Source organism: Triticum urartu, chromosome 2 (genome assembly GCF_003073215.2).
Source record: "Triticum urartu cultivar G1812 chromosome 2, Tu2.1, whole genome shotgun sequence".
Lineage (NCBI taxonomy): Eukaryota > Viridiplantae > Streptophyta > Magnoliopsida > Poales > Poaceae > Triticum > Triticum urartu.
The window spans coordinates 324143935-324153367 of NC_053023.1; positions in this window are offsets into that span (position 1 = coordinate 324143935).

Genomic DNA, 9433 nt, shown 5'->3' on the forward strand with positions numbered 1-9433 from the left:
TCAGTGACTGGATGAGCATTATTGTGGTCAGGAATTTTGGGCTTCAACTTCCTCAAAACATGGGATTCATCATCCTGTTCTTCAGTTTTAGGCACTGGGGCCTTGTTCTTTTCTTCAGCAGGTATACTCCTGGTGTTCCTCTTGGGTTTGGAAGGTTTCTAAGCAGCAGCCTTGGGAGCAGATTTGGGCTTAGATGGAGAAGCCCCTAACTTAATTGCATCTCCCATAAGCTTTTGAGACATGGGAGCTGGTACATCATCCTCTTCCTCCTCCTCTTCTTCTGGATCTCTCATAATGGAGGATCTACCAAGCACTCTGGCAGTGGTCTTCTTGACCCTTTCCTTCCTCTTGTTTCCTTCTCCAACAACCTCTTCAGTTGGCCTGGACATTTCAGCAGTTGAGGCTCTCACCTTTAAGGTTGGCACCCTCTTGGCAGGGGCCTACTTGTGCAAGCCAGGCTTAGTTGATGCAGTCGTGCCATATTCCTTCTTCGGCACCTTCCTCTTGGAGCTGACTTCCTCCTCAACAGCCACATAATCCTCATCTTCAGAATCTGAGGTTTTCTTCTTCCTTGACCTGGTGGCTGCTTTGGGAAAGTTGCTTGGTGTGCTCCTGCTGCCATCATCAAAAGTGCTAGAGGGACTAGTGCCCTCACTCAATTGGACTTGTTCTTCAGACTTGTTCTAGCTTTCACTCTGGTCAGACATCTCTGCAAACTTACTGACAGCAGACCCTGTCAATAGATATAGATGAGGTAGAGTGGATGAGCATCACAAAGTCAGGTCTTTGCAAATAGATGGCACTTCAAATACTTACGTTCTAGTCTTCACAGAAAGTTTCGGAGCATGACCATTGTAAACTCAGTGATCCGATAGCAGCTGCCTGAAATTGACTCGGCAGAGAGTCACGGTTTGGTGGCACCGAGACTGCTAGGGTTTCACGAATCAACTTGGTCACACCGATTTGCAGTTTTAGGTCAGACCGAAAGTGCAACTGCAATGGCCTAAGCCAAATCGGTGAGACCGATTTTCTACAATTCGGTCGGTCTGAGATGAGTTTGGCGGAGACCTAACCCTAAATTTTCAAATCCAATCTAATCTAAAGGATGTTTTCAGTGGATAGATTGATTGCATACGTGGTCATGATCATGGCAAAGTAATGTGCTACGAATCGGAGTTAAAAGAGTAGCACAAAGGATCGAACTTGTACCCTAATTCAGCAGAGTTCGCTACGGCGGCAACCGAGAGGCAAAACCCGTTGACAGCGATGGAAACCAGCGGCGGAGGTCGCTGGTGGCGAGAGGACGATCCGGATACCCGAGGCGGCATTGCAGTATACGTGCGGGCTGAGAGGTTTCGAAGAAATTTCCAAAATCTCACCCGTGGGTTTATATATCCCGACCCTGTCAGTGTGACCGAGTGGAACAACTCGGTGGCATTGAGATGTAGAATCGCAAGCGGTTACTGCAACTCGGTGTGACCGAAAAGTTCAAATCAGTTGCACCGAGATTGAAAACCTACATCAACTTAGTGATCTCGGTGTGACCGAAATGTATGACTTGGTCATACCGAAATGCACAAAGAGGTTTTGGAAGTTTAAGTCTATGACGAATCGGAGACTCCAAGTGCTCCTCACACAGAGTGGTTCGAATCTGACTTGATCAAACTTTGTGATTTAGCATGAATAGAGTTTGAGACGAGAAAAGCATAGATAGCTAGAGGGAGTTCTTAGGCATTCTTGTCCATCCATTTGGCAAAAGAGAAAAAGCCAAACAATCAAAGCAACAAATGGATGTCCTCGAATGAGTAAAATATGCATCCAACATGCTCACCAATAAAATGACAAATGAAATGTGTGACAAAGCATGCACAATCACTCTAGCATCTATCAAGCAATTTGGCGACGACTAGGTCATCTATATATGAGTATATTGACTTAGGAGTCAAATGAGAACATTTGATCATAGGTCATACTCATCGTTTAAGCACAAGTGGGGTTGCCACTTTTACATAAAGCATTGTTGTGCTCACACCATTAGAGTTGCTTTAGCTCAATTGATTAGAGTAAAGCTCCCCCTAGATGTGATATCCCACCTAAGAGGGATCAACTAACCTTGGGTTTTGTCGATGATGACTTCATGTAGGTGTTGAAGATGTAGATGCTCAATGTTGATGTAGATCATTTGGAGCAATCCATTGGAGTGAGTTGCACTTTCAATACCTACACGGGTTAGTCCCACAAGGAAAAAACAAGGATATCCATAGACATAGAGTGATGCACACAGAAGATGATGTCTATGAAAGCATTAGGTTACCTTGTCCCTTGTCTTACCAACAAGAGGGTTTATGACTCCATGAAGTAGTGCAATATGTCGAAGTTGGTTGCACAAGTCCTTGCCAAAATGAATATGAGTGAAATATGTTGGCGGAGTCACCCTAAAAAACACTCTAGTTCTTCATCTTTGGGACCCACTTGTCTTGTGGTGGAAGATCATCTTGAGCTTGTGTTCCTTGGAAAGAAGTAGGATCATACTTCTCTTGTTGAGGAACAAACTTCGACTTGGGGTATTGATCTTCTTCCCACTCAACTCCATTGGCATTGAACTTTCATTCAAAACCAACACCTTGATTCTTCCGATGTCTTCCTTGCTTGCATACAATTTCCTCAAATTGCTTACTTTCGGCAAGGCTCTTGTAAACACCTTTCTCTATAATTCCCTTAAATAAGATATTTTCTTGCTCAAGTGTAACTTGGCTAAGAGAATCATTAGTAGAATCAAGAGAACTACTAGAAGCAACAGCATTGGATTTAGCATGATTGTTGTTACTACTAGAAGAAGAATATTTCTTGTTCTTGTTGCTAGATTTAACTTGTGACATGTAATTAGACAAGAGTAAACACTTGGCAATGTAAGAAGAACTTTTTTTGCAAAGATCATCATTGATTGCTTTTAATAACTCATGCTCTTGCTCAAGGTTGAGCTTTTCAAAACGTAGCTTCTCATGAGTCTTTAAAAGTTCTCGATGATCTTCCAAGGTAGTTTCATGAGCTAACTTAAGAGCGTTTAGTTCTTTAGTTAGACTCTCAATCTCCTTCTCTTCATTGTCATTCGTTTTATCTTGATTAGCATGATTAATAGCAAGTTCATCATAGTTTTCATAACTAGAGTTGTCAACAAGTAAATCATCATCTCCTAGCAAATCATCTTCATCACTATTGAAATCAACATACTCGAGGTGTGATACCTTTGGACCTTTAGCCATGAAGCATCTTCTAATCCCTTCATTTGGTGAGTCAAATATGTCATAGGAGTTGGTTGACACAAGTGCTAGACCGGCAACACCTTCATCTTGAGTATATTCGGAGTCGGAGTGATAACTTCTCTCGGAGTGATCATCGGAGTCGGAGCCGGATACCCATTGACCAACATGAGCTTGATGTTTTCGTTTTGTGTAGCTCTTTGATGACTTGTCCTTCCTTCCCGAATCCTTGCTTCTCAGTGATGTTCTTCGTTCATAACGGTCATCTCTACTCCTTCTCTCTCTTGGTGGTGATTCTTCTCTTCTACTTCTTCTTTTAGGAGAATCTTCTCTTCTTTTGTAGGGAGCCGTACAGTCATTGGAATAGTGTCCGAGTCTTCCACAATTTTAGCAATTGCGCTCACGACTAGAAGATATTTTGTCATTGTAGGACCTTGACTTGGAACTTCTTTCCTTGCTTCTACTCTTGTAGAACTTGTTGAAGTTCTTCACCATTAGGCTCAATTCTTCATTGAAGGTTTGTTTCTCACTTGATGATGTGGGAGCTTCACATGAGGCTTTGTAAGCACCACTTGACTTGTTATGGAGCTCCTCCTTATCCTTGAGTGACATCTCATGAGCAACAATTCTTCCAATGACTTCCGTTGGCTTGAGATCTTTGTAATTTGGCATCATTTGGATCAATGTGCATACGGTATCATATTTTCCATCCAAGGCTCTTAGGATCTTCTTGATGATGAATTTGTCGGTCATCTCTTCACTTCCTAAGCCGGCAATCTCATTTGTGATAAGAGCAAGCCTAGAGTACATTTCAGCGACACCTTCACCATCCTTCATTTTGAACTTGTCAAGTTGACTTTGAAGCACATCCAACTTGGATTCCTTGACGGAGTCGGTACCTTTCAGCATATCAATCAAAGTATCCCAAATTTCCTTTGCATTCTCAAGATGGCTGATTTTGTTGAATTCTTCGGGGCACAATCCGTTGAAGAGAATATCACAAGCTTGAGCATTGTATTGCAGCATCTTCAACTCTTCCGCGGTAGCTTCACGGTTCGGTTCTCTCCCATCAAAGAATTCACCTTGCAAGCAAATACACACAATAGCCCAAACGGCGGGGTTATGTCCAAGAATATGCATTTTCATCTTATGCTTCCAACTAGCAAAATTAGTACCATCAAAGTAAGGACCTCTATGGTATAATTTCCTCGCTAGACGCCATACTCTCCTAGGTTGTGAAACCAAGGCTATGACCACCAAAAGCTATGGAAATCAAAGCAAATGGAGACCAAAGCTCTGATACCACTTGTAGGATCGAAAGTATGTCTAGAGGGGGTGATTAGACTACTTGACCAAATAAAAATCTATCCTTTTTCCCAATTTTGTCTTTGGCAGATTTTAGCTATCTTAGCAACAAGTCAAGCAATCATACACAAATTCAAGCAAGCATGCAAAGAGTCTATGAGCAGCGGAAAAAAAGCATGCAACTTGCAAGAATGTAAAGGGAAGGGTTGGAGAATTCAAACGCAATTGGAGACACGGATGTTTTTGCGTGGTTCCGATAGGTGGTGCTATCGTACATCCACGTTGATGGAGACTTCAACCCACGAAGGGTAACGGTTGCGCGAGTCCACGGAGGGCTCCACCCACGAAGGGTCCACGAAGAAGCAACCTTGTCTATCCCATCATGGCCATCGCCCACGAAGGACTTGCCTCACTAGCGGTAGATCTTCACGAAGTAGGCGATCTCCTTGCCCTTACAAACTCCTTGGTTCAACTCCACAATCTTGTCGGAGGCTCCCAAGTGACACCTAGCCAATCTAGGAGACACCACTCTCCAAGAAGTAACAAATGGTGTGTTGATGATGAACTCCTTGCTCTTGTGCTTCAAATGATAGTCTCCCCAACACTCAACTCTCTCTCACAGGATTGGATTTGGTGGAAAGAAGATTTGAGTGGAAAGCAACTTGGGGAAGGCTAGAGATCAAGATTCATATGGTAGGAATGGAATATCTTGGCTCAACACAAGTGTAGGTGGTTCTCTCAGAAAATATAGGTTGGAAGTGTAGGTATGTTCTGATGGCTCTCTTCGAATGAAGAGTGGGTGGAGGGGTATATATAGCCTCCACACAAAATCTAACCGTTACACACAATTTGCCAAACTCGGTGGGACCGAATGGTTAAACTCGGTCGGACCGATTCAGCAAACCTAGTGACCGTTAGGATTTTCGGTGGGACTGAGATGCAACTCGGTAGGACCGATATGGTTAGGGTTAGGGCATAACGTAATCTCGGTGTGAGCCGATTACACAAACTCGGTGGACCGATTTTGGTAATAAGCTAACCAGAGAGTTGGTCAGGTAAACTCGGTGGGACCGATTCGCTCATTTTCGGTGAGACCGAAATGTTACGAAAGAGAAACAGAGAGTTTACATTGCAATCTCGGTGGGACCGATCGCTCATCTTCGGTAGGACCAAACGTTACGAAAGGGAAACAGAGAGATTACAACCCATCTCGGTGTGACCGAAATCCCTATCGGTGAGACCGATTTGCCTAGGGTTTGTGGCAGTGGCTATGACATTTGAAACTCGGTGGCGCCAGATAGAAAGAATCGGTGGGGAGTTTGACTTTTGGTTTAGGTCATATGTGGATGTGGGAAGGTAGTTGAGGGTTTTGGAGCATATCACTAAGCACTATGAAGCAAGAACCTCATTAAGCAACACCTCATCCCTCCTTGATAGTATTGGCTTTTCCTATAGACTCAATGTGTATCTTGGATCACTAAAATAGAAAATGTAGAGTTCTTTGAGCTTTGAGCTTGAGCGCGAATTTCTCTTTTGTCCTTTCTTATTGTTATGCAAAACTCAAGAGGTGTCCACAATTGCCTACGAACCATGACGCATATCAATTTGCATTAGAGATTTACTATTTAACATATTTAATCTTACTTGCGGAATTAATCAAGTAGCATACATGGATTGCACACTAATAATGGGTTGTTAGGCATACCTCTACCAATTCCAACCACACACAGGATAGTTGCACATGGATATACATATCATCCTATTGTTGGAAATATGCCCTAGAGGCAATAATAAAATGGTTATTATTAGTATTTCCTTGTTCATGATAATTGTCTATTGTTCATGCTATAATTGTATTAACCGAAACCGTAATACATGTGTGAATACATAGACCACAACATGTCCCTAGTAAGCCTCTAGTTGACTAGCTCGTTGATCAATAGATGGTTACTGGTTTCCTGACCATGGACATTGGATGTCATTGATAATGGGATCACATCATTAGGAGAATGATGTGATGGACAAGACCCAATCCTAAGCCTAGCACAAGATTTGTGTAGTTCGTAGCTAAAGCTTTTCTAATGTCAAGTATCATTTCCTTAGACCATGAGATTGTGCAACTCCCGGATACCGTAGGAATGCTTTGGGTGTACCAAACGTCACAACGTAACTGGGTGGCTATAAAGGTGCATACGTATCTCCGAAAGTGTCTGTTGGGTTGGCACGAAATCGAGACTGGGATTTGTCACTCCGTGTAAACGCGGAGGTATCTCTGGGCCCACTCGGTAGGACATGCACTCATAATGTGTGCAACAATGTGACAAGGACGCGCTTGACACGGGAGTGAATGTGCTCTGCTCTCGGGAACGCAGTTAAATTGAACCTTATAAGCTCCCGACAACAGCAAAGGAATAACTTGAACAACGGTATCGCGTGGCATACAGAGCCGGATGATCTCGTAATCGGGACATAGCGATGCGGCAACAAGAACATAACTATAGGTCAACAAAGGGAATTGTATATGTATGATTAGAGTCCTTGACATCCGATTGTTTCATCCGATGAGAATCATCGTGGAACAATCTGGAGCCAACATGGGTATCCAGATCCCGCTGTTGCTTATTGACCAGGAGATGTCTCTCGGTCATGTCTGCAATGTCTCCCGAGCCCGATCGGGTTCTACACTCAACTTTAAGGGTCTTGAGGACGCTCGCGTTGAAATCATGACGCGGAAAGTAATGTACGTGTTATCCGCGAATGTTGTTCCGGCGTGACGCCGCCGAGAATAGAGTCATAAGCCGGAATTCCGTCCCGCAGGTGAGTTCCGGACGGAGGGTCCCGGAGGCTAGACACGTATTCTTTTGAATGATAGTGACGGAGGGTTCTCTGGGAGCTCCGGAAGTGTTTCGAGGCGGCTAACGGGCTGATGACAAGCATGACGATTCTGTTTCGGAGCCCGACAAATCTGTAGGGAGTGCATTCATTGAGGCAAGAGGAATGTGGAGCACCCAGCCCCACTAAGGAGCATGTCTTCCGCCACTCGTGCCCATATTCCTTTCCCCAAGCGTTCTTCTGCGGCGGGACACACAAAAGGCACAGGACTTGCAGTCAAACCTTTTGGTTTTTCCCCCCCCGCTTCCCCCACGTGACCAGTGGTTTTGGGTCCATCTAGAGCTGTTCCCACTCCTGGCTTGGGGGCCAAGTCACCCAAGGGGGAGATCCCATCTGCCCTGGCCGCCGCCTCCCCTAGGGGAAACCCTAGGGCGCCCTCCCCTTGCCCTTGCCCCTATATATAGTGGAGGTTTTGGGGCTGCACAACACACGAGTCTCTCTCTCCCAAGGCGCACCCTACCTCTCTCCCTCCTCGTCTCTCGTAGTGCTTGGCGAAGCCCTGCTGGAGTACCGCGCTCCTCCACCACCACCACGCCGTCGTGCTGCTGCTGGACGGAGTCTTCCCCAACCTCTCCCTCTCTCCTTGCTGGATCAAGACATGGGAGACGTCACCGGGCTGCACGTGTGTTGAACGCGGAGGCGCCGTTGTTCGGCGCTTAGATCGAAATCGACCGCGATCTGAATCGCTACGAGTACGACTACACTCATCCGCGTTCTAGTAACGCTTCTGCTTAGCGATCTACAAGGGTATGTAGATGCACTCCCCTTCCCCTCGTTGCTAGATTACTCCATAGATTGATCTTGGTGATGCATAGAAAATTTTAAATTTCTGCTACGATCCCCAACAGTGGCATCATGAGCTAGGTCTATGCGTAGATTCTATGCACGAGTAGAACACAAAGTAGTTGTGGGCGATGATTTGTTCAATTTGCTTGTCGTTACTAGTCTTATCTTGATTCGGCGGCATTGTGGGATGAAGCGGCCCAGGACCGACCTTACCCGTACACTTACGTGAGACTGGTTTCACCGACTGAATGCACTTTGCATTAAGGTGGCTGGCGGGTGTTCTGTCTCTCCCACTTTAGTCGGGATCGGATTCGGATGAACAAAAGGGTCCTTATGAGTAAATAGCATTGGGCATATCACCGTTGGTTGCGTAGGTAAGAAATGTTCCTTGCTAGAAAACCCATAGCAGCCAATAAAACAATGCAACCAATAATTAGAGAGGACGTCTAACTTGTTTTTGCAGGGTATGCTATGTGATGTGATATGGCCAAAAAGGATGTGATGAATGTATATGTTGATGTATGAGATTGATCATGTTCTTGTAATAGGAATCACAACTTGCATGTCGATGAGTATGACAACCGGCAGGAGCCATAGGAGTTGTCTTAATTTATTTATGGCCTGCGTGTCAATGAAAACGCCATGTAATTACTTTACTTTATTGCTAACCGTTAGCCATAGTAGTAGAAGTAATAGTTGGCGAGGCAACTTCATGAAGACACCATGATGGAGATCATGGTGTCATGCCGGTGACGATGGTGTTCATGCGCGCCTCGAAGATGGAGATCAAAGGCGCAAGATGATATTGGCCATATCATGTCACTTTATGATTTGCATGTGATGTTTGTCATGTTTACATCTTATTTGCTTAGAACGACGGTAGCATAAATAAGATGATCCCTCGCAATAATTTCAAGAAAGTGTTCCCCCTAACTGTGCACCGTTGCTAAGGTCCGTTGTTCCGAAGCACCACGTGATGATCGGGTGTGATTAGGTTCTAACGTTCGCATACAACGGGTGTAAGCCAGATTTACACACGCAATACACTTAGGTTAACTTGACGAGCCTAGCATGTACAGACATGGCCTCGGAAGACCGAAAGGTCGAACATGAGTCGTATAGTGGATACGATCAACATGAAGATGTTCACCGATGATGACTAGTCCGTCTCACGTGATGATCAGACACGG